At 42.3% G+C, this 15,621-nt stretch overlaps 1 protein-coding gene across 1 annotated transcript in view; it reads left to right on the plus strand.

Moving 5' to 3' along the window:
• The window catches only part of LOC115095306 (alcohol dehydrogenase 4-like), a 59,954-nt gene that overhangs the window by 7,400 nt on the left and 36,933 nt on the right, over positions 1-15,621 (plus strand). The gene's annotated exons all lie outside the window — the stretch shown is intronic.

Below are 15,621 nucleotides of genomic sequence, written 5' to 3' on the forward strand. Positions count from 1 at the left end.
ACTATGACGGCGATCGGCGCCATTTTGAGTATTGGCGGGACGGTGATTTTGAGTCTCAAAATGGCGCCGATCGCCGTCATAGTGAGGGCAAAGGTGATCGGCGCCATTTTGAGACTCAAAATCGCCATCCCGCCAATACTCAAAATGGCGCCGATCGCCGTCATAGTGAGGGCAAAGGCGATCGGCGCCATTTTGAGACTCAAAATGTATTCACACTGGCAGACATCACCCAGGAAAGAAAGAGCGAGAGACACTCCCAGCACTAGGGGGCTTTGCAGGTTTGTCCTCCCCGCCCCCATTGGAAAAATCCAAACCCCAGGACTGTGGGATGCTGAGTGGACAGTGCCCTGGGGCCTTATGTGATCCCTGCCTTCATGGAGCAAAAGCTAAAGAGAAGCTACATAGAGGACTGAGTGTTGCCAGAAATTAAAAGTGCTTTTTTTTTAGCCCTGCCTTGAAGATCCGCATAGGATAAAAAAATTTTTAAAAATTCAGTTCTGGCATGGCTCTGGGCAGAATAGAGCCCTTTTAAATAAATAAACATTTTAATCAATGCTGCAGGGAGACATTCCCTCCCAGCTCACAGTGAAATGCTCTAATTGTCATTCCTCTCTGCATGATATTGCCCAAAATTAGGCCTGGAGGCAGGGGGTGCTAGCAAGGGCTGGACTGAGGCATAGGCAACAGAGGGAAGGAGGGGCTTAGGACTCCAAATTCTGAAGGCCCAAAAAAACTGAGATTCCTCCCTTTGTGCTTTGATTTCTGGGGACAAAAACCCTGACACCCTCCCCCCACCCCCACCCCCAGTCTTCTGCCTCTGAGTGCTATAATCTTAAATCCAGCCCTGGTGCCAACCTGTCCAGAAGTTTGGTAGGCTGAGTAACCCCTGGTGCATTATAATTTCCTAAACCCCATAGTTCACATATTCCCACTGATACACACACACACACACGTATTAACACTAGAAACTTACAACTAAAATTCTTATACATTTACAATACTGACTTATGGAACTATAAATTTACAAGCTATGCTAGTCTCACAGCAGAGAGCAATAATAGTAAATACATAGCAAACTATAGCAAACATAAAAACCAGGTTTACTTTTGCCTTTACTGATAGAAAAAAAATTGATCCTGAGGGTCACAGAATCAGTCCTTAGAGAATCAGCAGGGTGAAGGGTATCTTCTACACTGCTCTCTCTCTCTCTTCATGTTTATTTATTTTATTTTATTTATTTATTTTCTATCCCGCTATTCGGCACTTCAAAGCGGATTACATTCAGATACTGTTAGGTACTTCCCTGTCCCCAGAGGGCTCATAATCTAATGCCTGTTGCTAGGTTCTCGGAATCAAGTTGTCAGATGGGGCGATAGTTGCTAAGAGAGTACAGAGGGGGCCAGTGCTGGGGAAGAAGAGGCAATGCTCCAAGCTCTCCAGCGTATTTAACACACTGCGGGGAGCCCTAGCCAACTTTCTTCAGCACTCAGCAGGGTGTTGTGCCTGACAGCTTCCATCAAAACCTTCTGCGCGCCAGGACTCCAGAAGCACAGAAAATGAGCACAGTTGGAAGTAAGGAGACGCTTCTCTAGTTTGCACAGGAAATGAAGATGCAATCTATCATATATTCTGCATGTATCACTAGACAGATAAATCATATTAGATGGGGGGGGGGGTTTCTCATTCTGCATGACACCCAGATGAAGTGAAAACTAGCATCAAAGGGGAAGTCTTCTTGAATATAGAAAGTTAAACAGTTATTGATCCAAGTTAACAACATAGGCTTGCCCCATATCAAGGGCATCACAATTTACTGTTTAGAAACAGATAGGCCTTGCTGTGTGTTTCATGAGTTCCTCGGAGGAAAAAGGGCTGCTTCAGACAAGGGGCAACATTGTCACCAGATCACACATTGCAAATGACTTACTGATAATGGCAGTGAAGTCAAATACAGCTGAGATGGGACTGTTTTTCCGATCTTTTGATGGCTCAAAAATCAATGGTGTATTATTTTGTTCACTTTCTTGGGCAGGGAAAATTTGATGTTAAGTGTTCCTTTTATGGTTTTCATGCACCACTCTGAGTCTGTACTTCTGAGGTGCTCGAGAAACTCAATGACTTACTACTTTGTGTAAAAATATACATTTTCTGCTTGCAGAACAGAAAGATTTGTAAAGCACATACTTCACATTCAAAGTTTGCAGTGTTGCTTTTTTTTTTTTTTGATGGTGTGGATGTTTCCACTGAAACAGCAAATGAAATGCATAAAAAGAAACTCAGAAAAATCATCAAAAGCCCAAATTACACTAGATCATTATGCTGTATAGTTTCTCCCAACGATAAGGATGCATAAAACCAGTTTTATATAGGGACAGATTTATCCTGCAGGAAAGCAAAGGTGAATTTCTATACAATAAGGTATTTTACTGTACCTTGCTTTTATTGTATTTATAAAAAGGCAAGTCAATAAGATATTTAACCTAAACTAAACAATTAAGTTGCTTATGGTGAATTTCCCCTTGACGCAGACCTGATGTGATTGAAACTCAGATAGGCAGGGTTAAGGCTGCATATGTGTCAGTTTTCTCCTATTTAGTTAACTAGTACAGTTATGTCCATTGTAGTCTATAGCAAGATATGAAATGCCCATTTTTTCCCCTCTTGATTTCTTCTATTCTTCTTAGTCTTATATACCACTCCTCTCAAAAGACGCAGAGCACTTTAGAACATTTAGTTGATATAACTTTGCTGCTGGCCATACTTCTTTGGAATCTTATTTGCAATTTTATTCTATCCTAGCCCTTGAGGGGAAGACTAGTCAGCATTATACCTGTATCATTTCCTAATCATCTTTCCAATTTTCGTTCCTTTTCCCTGTCACTTATTTAGGCCAATGCAATAAAGTGTGCCCAGTCAAGTGCACAGGTTAACACGCGGTTGGTCACACTAGACTAACACCCAATGCAATAAGGGATTAGCATGTCCAAAACGCATGCCCAATCTAAATTCTATATAGATGAGGCTATTATTAGCTATTACCCCCGATGTAGTGGATCCCCGGGCACCCAACACACACTTTTTAATGCATCAAATTTAACGCCAGCCCTAAGGCTGGTGTTAAGTAATTCTGCGAGTCATGGGCTTATGAACAAACCCAACATGTTGTTCTCTGTGGTTCCTCCACAAAGAAGAAACCACAGAGGCAGTAGATCTACTGCTTTTGGCGATTAACAATAAAGAATTCATGAAACGGATCGATTTCAAAACAGAAATTTCCGATGCACAAAATACAGGCTCCAGGCCGATTTTGCCCCTTGCTATTGTGTGTGTGGGTATATTGTGCGTCCAGAAATTTTTTTCTTTTGTGATCAGTCCATTACAATAATTCTTTCCTGAGCGCCAGCAGCAGCATACAGCCGGGTCTCCAGGGCACCCGATGCATTTGAGCACTAGAGATGCACAATTTCTCCCTAGCGCATCCTTTTTAACGCACCAGCTCGTTTAAATACGGCATCCGGCATCCGGCGCCCGGGGAGAGGTGGCAGTACACCCATTAGGAAAACAGGCGCTCAATAAGAGCTCCCGTTGTGCCACGCATTTTATGGCATCGACACCATTGCGGGGAAGCTGTGATCCTGGGACTGTTCCTCCCATTTCCTTCAATTTGCAGAGCCAGTTTTAAAAGGTCCACAAGAATGCATTATAAATCTGTGCTGCCTGTTTAGCCCAGTGATTTTGATGCAGAAGGATTTGTTTGCGTTTCTCTCTTTATTTTTCCACATGGCTTTAGTTTCACATAATTACTCATTTGTGGGTAGCACACAGATCTTTCCCAAAGCCGAATGAGAAAGGGCTCAATGGAAGATCCTACTGAAAGAGGGACGTGCTGGGGAAAAATTACAACGTGACCTTAAACTGGGTACACACGATGTCCATTTGAGTCAGTCTGCTCATGCCCTTAACAAAGTCTTTTCACCAAAAATAAAAAAAAAAGCCTCTAAAATGTCCAGGTCGTCTCCCTTACTGACACGCCACTGCAGAAGCTTTAACTCTGGCCTTTATAGATTTCGTTTACTTAACTAGCTTGTATGGTTTTAATCATCTGTTGCACAAGAGATCTGAACTTTGTAGCAGATTTTCAGTTGCCTCAGAGGGTTACAGCTTTGCTCCCAAATGACCTTCTGAAGAACAGTGCAGTGCAGGAGGCAACGTCTCTCCCGCTTTCTATGAACACTGCGGCTCAGTTCTGCAGGAATGTACATACAGTACGTTAGAGTTCAGTGCCTGTGCTATGCTGTCCAGTGTCCACCAAGAAAGCCCTCCTTGTAAAATCGTGTTTCTCTAACGCGAGCTATACAGATGAAAATGGAGTGGAATGTGTTTATCGCCCTAAAGGATGGGACTTCTTTTTTTTTTTTTTCATATTTATCTATTTTAATTTTATTTTAAAATGGCATAGGGTGGGGGAGGGCTGGGAGGTTGGCCAAGTGTTTTCTTGGGGTTTTTTTTATAAGTGCTTTTAGCAATGTCATCATGCCACCGGAGGAGGTGGGGGGTCCACCTCGATGAAATGGTGGACTTTGGGATGGTCCCACCAAATTCCTGCCTCCTTTAATGGGAGAGAGACTGGGTCCCCCCCCCCCCCCTCACACACACACACACACACACACACACACATACCCCAACATCCAGCCTCAGTTTACACCCCTCCCTACAATGTAAAACAGCCCAGATTGTGCCCCCAAAAAATGCAACTTCCTCTGGGTGGGAAAGTCTCTCCCCTCAGCTCCATCTTTGGTGAGACTCAGTATCTGTGGGCTCTCTTCCGATGAACTCTTATCACCACTGGCCCGTCTAGCAACCCGCCACGCACGGAAAAATGTTGGCACCGTAAGCATTTTCAAAACTTGCTGATATCACGCATCACAGCGGTGCCAGCGTTTTTCCCAGCAAGCAGCATGCTGGTAGGAGTGTGCGCACGGGCTCGCCTCGTGGCAGGTATGACAGACATTGATACTGATGCCTGGCACAGAGTAAGGATTCCTGCTGGATTTTACAACTTAGCTCTTATCTAGCAGAGAATTAAAGCCTCCCTGGGATAGTCTTTTTTTTTTTTCCTTTAACTGAAAATGGTTTACAAAAAACGATGGCCTCAGTGGCAGAACTGAAAACTGAGCACAGAATGTCTGAGCAACGGGCCGATTCGATAAACTCCGCGGGAGAGCCGGCACTCCGAGGCGAGCGCACGCTCTCCCGACGCGCGCCAAGGCCATTCTCCTGGGTGCGCAATTCTTTATTTAAATTAGGGCCCGCGCTAATAAGGAGGCGCTAGGGACACGTTAGGGCCAACCGACTCTTAATTTTACCGGCGTCGGTTGCCGAACCCGCTGACAGCCACGGGTTCAGAAAACGGACGCCGGCAAAATTGAGTATCTGTTTTCCAACCTGTGGGCCGGCGGACAGCTTTGTTTTTTTTATATTAAGTCGGAGTGTGTACAGAAAAGCAGTTTTTTCTGCTTTTCTGTACACCTTTCCCGGTGTTGTCCCTGATTAACACCTGCCTTTGCACAGGTGTTAATTTCTGAGAGTAAAATGTGCGGTTTGGCCCCACATTTTACTTTCAGTATCCCACGGGTGTAACTAATAGGCTCATCAACAGGCATTTGCATGTGATGAGCGTTATTAGTTTTGGTGGGGATTGGTTGTGCGTTTTCCATGCGCTATTAATACCCCTTACAGTATAAGGGGTAATAATAGCTCGTGTAAAATACGCGGTCAAATGGGGATAAATGGTGCGCTCGGCTGAGCGCACCATTCTGTATCGGCCTGATAAAGAGGTGTGTAGTGGCTTGTGCCTGTAATCCCAGCTCCTGGGGAGGCTGAGGCTAGTGGATCATTTGAGTTCAGGGTCTCTTCCTTGCATCAAGCTGTGCTGAGCAGCTGTCCAAGCTAAGCTGGGCATTAACAGGTGTTGGTCCCTAAGGAATCCCTGAAACTCCTCTAAGTGAGATGAGTTCTACACAATCAACAAATCCCTTAAGCCCTCTTTTAAAATGGTTCTTGAAAGCTGCTTCAAAACAGCAGCACTGTTGCAATCCTCAGAACATAAATTTTCCCGTTGCTTGATTCTATGCCTCCATTTGCTAAACTCATTAGGAATTGTATTTTATGTTTTGATGCTGCCATCATAAATTTATCATGACAATCAACACATCGGTTAAGTGCCTACCGCCTAGGGCAGAGTTATTCACTTCCAGTCCTAGAGGGGCACAAACAGATTGAGTTTGCAGGATTACCCCCTAATAAAAATGCCTATGCATGAGATAGATTTGCATACAATTGAGGCAGCATGGATGCAAATCTATCTAATGCATATTCATTAGGGATATCCTGAAAACCTGACTTGTTTGCAGCCCTCAAGATCTAGAAATGAATGCCACTGGTCTATGGTGACAAAAGTGACTACTTAAAATAAGGTCACCCAGTGACAGTTCAGGAACAGAGACTGTAGGCTAGTCTTGTATTTCTGACAACCCCATCCTGATGCATTTTGGTACCTGAAGCGCTTTTTTCAAATGATGGAGGCAGGGATGCACAATGCACTGGGATGTAAGTTCAAAAACCATGACTAGCCTAAAATCTCTCTTTGAATGAATCACTTGCCAACTCTGTGAACGGGCAAGCCAAGAGCCATGCGGTCTTTTTTTTGCCATCATGAGCCTCTGCTTTTATTAACAGGATTTTTTATAATCTTTAAACCAGGGTTCGTCAACTCTGATCCTCAAGAGCCACCATGAGATCTGGTTTTCAGAATATATTTGTATACAATGAATGTAGAAGAGACGGCTGAGGGGGGATATGATAGAGGTCTTCAAGATCATGAGAGGTCTTGAACGAGTAGATGTGACTCGGTTATTTACACTTTCGGATAATAGAAGGACTAGGGGGCATTCCATGAAGTTAGCAAGTAGCACATTTAAGACTAATCGGAGAAAATTCTTTTTCACTCAACGCACAATAAAGCTCTGGAATTTGTTGCCAGAGGATGTGGTTAGTGCAGTTAGTGTAGCTGGGTTCAAAAAAGGTTTGGATAAGTTCTTGGAGGAGAAGTCCATTAACTGCTATTAATCAATTTTACTTAGGGAATAGCCACTGCTATTAATTGCATCAGTGGCATGGGATCTTCTTAGTGTTTGGGTACTTGCCAGGTTCTTGTGGCCTGGTTTTTGGCCTCTGTTGGAAACAGGATGCTGGGCTTGATGGACCCTTGGTCTGACCCAGCATGGCAATTTCTTATGTTCTTATGTTCTTATCTAGTGTATCCAAATCAATCCTATACATATTCGTTATGGATATTCTGAAAACCAGACCTGATGGTGGCTCTTGAAGATCAGAGTTGGCCACCCCTGCTTTAAACATTTAGAGATCTATGTCCCTAACGCTCATGTATTAGCACATGCTATTTGTATGCACACTGGCACTGATTCTCCCAATGGTAATACTAATATGCATGCAAACGATCTTTCAGAAATATTGTAAACAGCCTCATTAGGTATTAACACTGATATGTAACCCAGCTAATGCAGCCAAGTGAACTACACTTCAGCCTCTTGGGCTAAATTAAAGGATTAGGAAAAACTTCAAAACTGTGTATGAAATGTGGTTGCCATGTTAATGTACTTGAATTTATTTATGTATTTCTTTATTTTAAAATGAGTATATTCTGCTTATAATGACACAAATCCTACTAAGACAGACAACGTTAAAATACAAAGCTAATAGTAATAACAATAAAATAAATATATGTTATGCCTAGAAATAAAGGTTAATAGACAAAAAATAAGAATAATAATATAAGGTAATACTATTTCATTGGACTAACAATACATATTTTGACTACTTTTTGATGTTTCATTCTCTTCCTCAATTTGTTTGGACCTAAGGAAGTGAGTGTAAATGCCCAATACTGGGTCAAGAAATGGTTTAAGTAAGGCCAATAAAAAAGCATCATTTTATATATTTTTTGTTAAGCTTAATTTCCAGTCAAAATGGTATGAATAAATGAACGTGTAGTTTATTGCACTTCTTTATGTTTAATTTTGCCATAGTCTTAAATCTACTCTTTAGTTCTCCCCAAGAGTAAAATAGCAAAGAATCACCAGCGCAGGCATGTAGGAGCAGCCAGGGCGAGCTGCTCATGGTAGCCCAGCAGCAGTGGCTGTAGCTTTGAAGGCACATGCGGCTTCTCTGCCACAGGAGGTCACTAGAGCACTTCACCTGGCTATTAGAAAGGACTATGAAAGCAAAATGGGGTCAAACAGAAGCCCATGCCTGATAGCTGTTTGAGGAGCTGGATGGACGTGAAGAAAGTGAGAACCCCTTAAAGTGGGAGCAAAAATAAACAAACAACAACAAAAAAAAGAACAGTTGAAATCATAAATAAGGAGGGCTTTTTTTTAACAATTGCATCTGTCTGAAGTTTTGAGTTAATTATTTTACCATGTTGCTGAGATTTAACTTCTCTGTTGTATGGACTCAAACTCGTTTTGAATACTTTCTGCCTCTAGCTTAAAAACTACAGTACAGGCACTCAGTACAAAGCCATAAGGTTATTTTCCATGTGCAAAAGCAGGCAAGAAAGTTGTGCGAACAGAGGAGGGATCTAAATTTTAAAAACATGCCCCAGAATGATACATTAATACATAAAACATGAGTTTGCCTCTCTTACCAAACTCCCTCTCTCAGAACAAAAGGAAGAGGAGTGCTATTAGGGGCAGTCACAGGGAAATCCTTTTCTTGTTTGATAGCTGCCCCTGCATTTTTTTCAATTCCAGTCAGCACAAATGAGCACTGCAGCCAGCCTGAAGCAAGATGTCAAGGTTCCAGCAGCTTACTGCCAGCAAGCCAACCAACTCAAGCAGAGGCACCATTAGAAAGCTGTAAAAACAAAACAAAACACACACACACACACACACTAAGAACTGTTGGAAAGAAACTATATCCCCTTTTAAAGTGCTCTCTCCCCTTATTTCAAGTAAAAAGCAGGCAATTTGGAGGAGAGGCAGCCACTTCAAACAGAAAATCCAGGAAAAAAGTTCCAAACACAACCCATAGGCATAGTCTTGAATACTAACCTATACAATACCTTAATGCCAAATATCCTAAATGCAGTCCTGTACGCCATATAGCAATAAGGTGCTTGTCCTATAAAAATATTTTAGATACAGGACTATAACCCACTTGGTTAGACACATTAAATCATTTACTATAGGATTTAGGCTGCAAGGATACAAAATCACATGCTAAATACACTGGTATACAATTTTTTAGAAGTCATTTGCATCAGCGATAAAATGTGCCATTTATTATTGCTGTTGATGTGCTAAATTCAAATATGACAATTAAACCAGCTGATGGGCTACTGTTTCAATGCTATTTAAGTTTTTACATTTTCTGACTATCAGGCCAGTGCAATATAGTGCACTCAGCTGAGCACACAGCTTTACATGTGTTTGGATGCGGGTTTTGGACACGCACCCAAAACCCCTCATGCAATAAGGGAATCAGCATATCCAACACGCATGTCCAAACCAGCACGCAACTAATAGCACTCATCACATGTAAATTTATGTTGATGAGGCTATTTATTAGCTCTTACCTCCAGATGCAAAAAAAAAACAAAAACAAATGTGTGCCTGACTGGCACATTTTTACTCTCACAAATTGACACAACGATATTAAGTAGGAGGAAGTACAGAAAAGCAGTTTTTTCTGCTTTTCTGTACTTGTTTTAAATGCGCTCAGCTATTAACGCCAGCTCCAGGCAGGCATTAATACCTGATCGTTAAATGTGCGATCGAGACGCACTTTTTTTTTTTTTTTTTTTGGCATTGGAGTGAATGCCTAATGGCCTCATTCATATGCATGTGCATGTGATGAGTGCTATTAGACTCACTCCACGTGCATTAATAGGTGCTAATTCCCTTATTGCATTAGGGGATTGATTAGCGCTTATTCAACCCAGGACCGACTGCTCGGCTGAGCGCACTGTATTGCGTCGGCCCCTTTGTGACTACAAAAGAAAAGAAGCAGCATACAGTATATGGGAGCAAGTACTTAGATTCCTTCCTTGACCCTTCCCCAATCTCTTCCAACTCACATCTTTCATAGCACATCTACAGACAAGGGGAGAAAGCAGGCAGATAAAAGAAGTGGCTAAAAAGGCATAACTTAGAAAAGAATCACAGAAGGATAAACAAAAGCAGAACCTTACATAACTTGACAATGATACAACCCGTATCATCCAATTTTGTTGCAAAGCACACAAGAACATGACATAAGAAGTGCCAAGCTTGGGTCACACTAATGGTCCATTGAGCCCAGTGTCCTGTTTCTGATGGTGGCCACTGCGGGTCATTTGGAAGAACATGCCAGATTCCAGATAGAAAAACAAATTCCGTGTTGCTCACGCCCAGAAGTGGTAGATGAAGACACCGAGGCTATCGAGCTAAATACTGGTTAATAGGCCTGCCCTCTAAAAACTTCTCCAAACCTTTTTAAATTCAGCTAAATTACTAACCTTGACCACATTTTCTGGCAGCAGATTCCATTGTGTGTGGTGCCAGTCCAGGGGCAGGACGAGGCCTCCGGCACAGTGGCTGTACCAGGGGATGGAGCGCAGGCAGCTGGCTGGTGCGAGCAAGATACACCTGCCACAGGCAGGTGTAAAAAGTGAAACAAGGTGGGGGGGGGGATTTAGGTAGGACTGGGGGTGGGTTACATAGGGGAAGGGAGTGGAAGGTGGGGGGGAGCGGAAGAAAAGTTCCCTCCGAGGCCACTCCAATTTCAGAGCGGCCTTGGAGGGAACAGGGAAAGTCATCGGGGCTCCCCTAGGGCTCGGCGCGTGCAAGGTGCACGTGTGCACCCCCTTGCATGCGCCGACCCTGGATTTTATAACATGCGTGCGGCAGCACGTGCATGTTATAAAATCGGGTGTACATTTGTGCACGCAAGGTAGCACGCACAAATGTACCCCGCGCGCGCTTCTTTGAAAATCTACCCCTTAGTTTGGAATTTTTTTTTACCTCTGTGCATCACTTTGGACTTGTCTACATAAAATTTCACCTGCCATTTAGATGCCCAGTCTTCCAGTTTCACAAGGTCCTCCTGTAATTTTTCACAGTTTGCAGTTTGTTTCTTTTTAATCATTTTGTGTCATCTGCAAATTTGACCATTTCGCTCTTTGCTCCCTTTTCCAAATCATTAATGAATATGTTAAACACTGGTCCCAGCACAGATCCCCATGGCACTCCACTAGTTACCTCTCTCCATTTGGAAAAATTAATCAAATACTCCGTTTCCTATCTTTTAACTCGTTTAGAGTCCACAAAAGAATACTGTCTTTCATCCCATGGGTGTTAATGTCCTCACGATTCTATCATGAATGACTTTATGAAATGCCTTCTGAAATTCAGGCACACTATATCAACTAGCTCTCCGTCACCTACATGTTTATTAACGCCTTCAAAAAATGCTAATAGATCGGTAAGGCATGACTTCCTTTTGCTAGATCCATGTTGGCTCTTCCCCGTTAATGCACGTCTAGCCATATGTTTGGTGATTACATTCTTAACAGTAGTTTCTACCATTTTGCCCAGCACTGACATGAGGCTTTCCAGTCTGTCATTTCCTGGATCTCCCTGGAACCCATTTTTAAAATTGTCATTAAATTTATTACCCTCCAGGCTTCAGGAATGGTGCCAAACTTTAGAGATAGTACAGATTACTAGTAGCAGTTCTGCATATTTCATATTTAAGTTCTTTCAATGCTCTGGGGAGCATCTGGTTCTGGTGATTTGCTGCTATTAAATTTATCAATTTGCTGTAACACATCTTCCAGTTTTGCCATGATTTACTTCAGCTTCTCAGAATCATCACCTTCAAAGAACAACCCAGGTGTGGGTATCTCCCCAACATCTTCTTCAATAAAGAGCAAAAAACAAAAAGTCAATAGAAATTGAAAGAAGAAAAGAACAAGCATGACACAGAATGAGTGGCTGACAAACCTTGGTTATGAGTAACATACAACAAACTTGTTTTAAGTGAATCCTACCATGACATGCATACATCATGGACAGCACAACGATGGGCGATTAGAGAATCTGACAACTTGACTCCTATGCACAAAATGGATAGTAGTACTGTTACTCAAATATGTTCAAAATACAGCAGATAAATTCACACTTGCAGTCAGAAACACATATATAAGCAAGCTAGCATTCAGAATAGAAAAAGACTGGTACTCACCATCCATCCATATTTGATATGCCAGAAGTACCACCCTACAAGATACAAAAAACCCCAAAGTATAAGAATAATGCAAAATGCCACAAAAAAGAAGTGAGATCTTTTTAGAGGTACCACACTGGCATGAAATATCCACCTGGGCCCTACCGCAGCAACTGGCTCATAGAGATGTGAATTGTGTGATCGATCATCTTAACGATCGATTTCGGCTGGGGGGGGAGGGAATCGGATCGTCGCAGTTTTGTTTTTTTAAATATCGTGTAAATCGTAAATCAGGGGAGGGCAGGAAAACCAGCACACTAAAACATCCCTAAAACCCACCCCGACCCTTTAAAATAAATCCCCCACCCTCCCGAACCCCCCCCCCAAAATGTCTTCAATTACCTGGGGTCTAGTGGGGGGGTCCCAGTGTGATCTTCCACTCTCGGGCACACTAAAACAACCCTAAAACCCACCCCGACCCTTTAAAATAAATCCCCCACCCTCCCGAACCCCCCCAAAATGTCTTAAATTACCTGGGGTCCAGTGGGGGGGGGGTCCCGGTGTGATGTTCCATTCTCGGGCCATGGGTGCGTTGATAGAAATGGCAGGGCAAAGGTAGCGCCGGCGCCATTTTGGTTCCTGTCCCCCAACGTCACGAGCGTAGGAGATCGCTCCCGGACGCCCGCTGGACCCCCAGGGACTTCTGGCCAGCTTGGGGGGCCTCCGGACCCCCACAAGACTTGCCAAAAGTCCAGCGGGGGTCCGGGAACGACCTCCTGCACTCGAATCATGTTGCCGTAATGCAAAATGGCGCCGGCCATACGGCCATACGGCCGGCGCCATTTTGCAGTACGGCAATATGGCCATACGGCCGGCGCCATTTTGCAATATTTGGGGGGGTTCGGGAGGGTGGGGGATTTATTTTAAAGGGTCGGGGTGGGTTTTAGGGTTATTTTAGTGTGCCGGTTTTCCCGCCCTCTCCCTTCCCCTCCCCCTTCCCCCGATTTACGATTTTTGACGATAAATCGGGGGAATTCCTGTTATATATCGCCTTTAACGATTTTTGACGATTTAAAATATATCGGACGATATTTTAAATCGTCAATAAACGATTCACATCCCTACTGGCTCAACCTGTCACACATTATTCGCCTCTTTGTAAGTTCACATGGTGCTTCTTATAATAGTACACACAATGGGTGATGTTTAACTACTTTCTCAACTAAATTATAAATCACACATATATAATAAGAGAAAAGTACAATATTTATTATCACAACACTTTAAATAATTCTGGAAATGTGTCCTAAAATGCACAAACACTCACACATCCATACCATAAAAACACCACACAATATACAGAAAAGTGATCAGCCATGAGGACATAAGGCCTATACAACAGTGGTTTCCAATAAACAACTACAAAATCATATATCAGTGCTCCCTGTGGTTTTTATATGACCACTTACAACTCTATACCTGGCTTTCGCCCATTTTAAATTATCAATATAAAACTAAAACACTGAGATATGACTATATGATGGATTAAATCTCTTGAATGTTTCTTCATATGGCAGACTTCCCTGTATATGCCTCCTCATTTCTGGGCAATGCTTCATGTTATTATTGTAGTTAAACCCCTTTCTTCCCTTCCGGGTAATGCTTCATGTTGTCACTGTGGTTTGACCCCTTCTTATAATGGACCATACAAGTGGTGCCGTGAACTTCAGAAAGCAGAAAAAAACAATTAAAAACCAATTTACTCAAGGCAAAATGGTTTCCAAATCCTGTTAGATGTCACTGTGCCTGTTAGTTAGCTAGTTCAGAAAAAAAAGCCTACGGGAACAAAAATGCTTTCAGTATGAGCTTGAACAACTGAGTACATTCTGTCAGCTGTAACTCTGATGGAAGAGAGTTCCGGAGCGCTGGGGCTGCCACTGAGAACGCACATTCTCTAGTATTCACAAGGCTGAATTAGAAACCCATTGCTCCAAGGCACAGAATCCAGTTTATGGACCAGTATGACAACTGTATACTTAATCCCGAATTGCCAGTGAATTGAATTCCATTTTATATATTTATCATCCAGGCAGATCTTTATGACCTACTAATTGTGGTCTACTAGAAAGACTAGGGGGCACTCCATGAAGTTAGCATGGGGCACATTTAAAACTAATCGGAGAAAGTTCTTTTTCACTCAACGCACAATTAAACTCTGGAATTTGTTGCCAGAGGATGTGGTTAGTGCAGTTAGTATAGCTGTGTTTAAAAAAGGATTGGATAAGTTCTTGGAAGAGAAGTCCATTACCTGCTATTAATTAAGTTGACTTAGAAAATAGCCACCGCTATTACTAGCAACAGTAACATGGAATAGACTTAGTTTTTGGGTAATTGCCAGGTTCTTGTGGCCTGGATTGGCCACTGTTGGAAACAGGATGCTTGGCTTGATGGACCCTTGGTCTGACCCAGTATGGCATGTTCTTATCTTGTGTGGTTAGGTGAGACCCAAGACAAAGCCTTTTTTGTCATCAGCCCAATTTTTTTGAATTCTTTGTCTGAGCAGCTCCGTTTAACTATGTCGCAGACAATTTAAGAAATCTCTGAAAACCTATTTAGTTTAGCATTTGAGAATCCACAGCCATACAAGTAGCCTTCTGAGTTATGTAAGCTACACGCTGCATACAGTTTTAAGCCTCATTGCCTTAATTTAATTTTTGTGACTAGACAGCTGCTTAAATGTGTTTTACTTTATGCTGTTTTATGTTTTTAATGCTTATGTATGTTACATGAATGACTGATACAGACTACAACATTTTTAAATAAATAAATTTGCTATGGTGGAATTTGCAACAGAATTTTTTTTTTTATTGTAAGAAGAATGACTGATAGATATCAGAATTATGCAAACAGAAAAAGTATCTTCTACCATTTGGGGTGTACTTCAAAAGTTCTTGTACAAAGGGAAATGGCCTAATAAATTTAAACTCTGAAAATAATGGTGCCTGCCGAGAAGACATTCTTAATAAAAAATAAATAGCTAGCTGCTCTTTCAGATTTTCATGATCTTCAGTCCATCCAGTTCTCACTACTTTGTCTTTTCATCAAAAAGTTAAAATATTTAATATTTCAGTACCAGAAGAGATTAATTAAGGACTTGCTTTGACTAAGAAAAACTACTACCTACATAAGAACATAAGAACATAAGGTATGCCATACTGGGTCAGACGAAGGGTCCATCAAGCCCAGTATCCTGTGTCCAACAGTGGCCAAACAAGTCACAAGTACCTGGCAAATACCCAAATATTAAATGACTAGATCCCAAGCCTCTAAACC

Source organism: Rhinatrema bivittatum, chromosome 1, assembly GCF_901001135.1.
Source record: "Rhinatrema bivittatum chromosome 1, aRhiBiv1.1, whole genome shotgun sequence".
NCBI lineage: Eukaryota > Metazoa > Chordata > Amphibia > Gymnophiona > Rhinatrematidae > Rhinatrema > Rhinatrema bivittatum.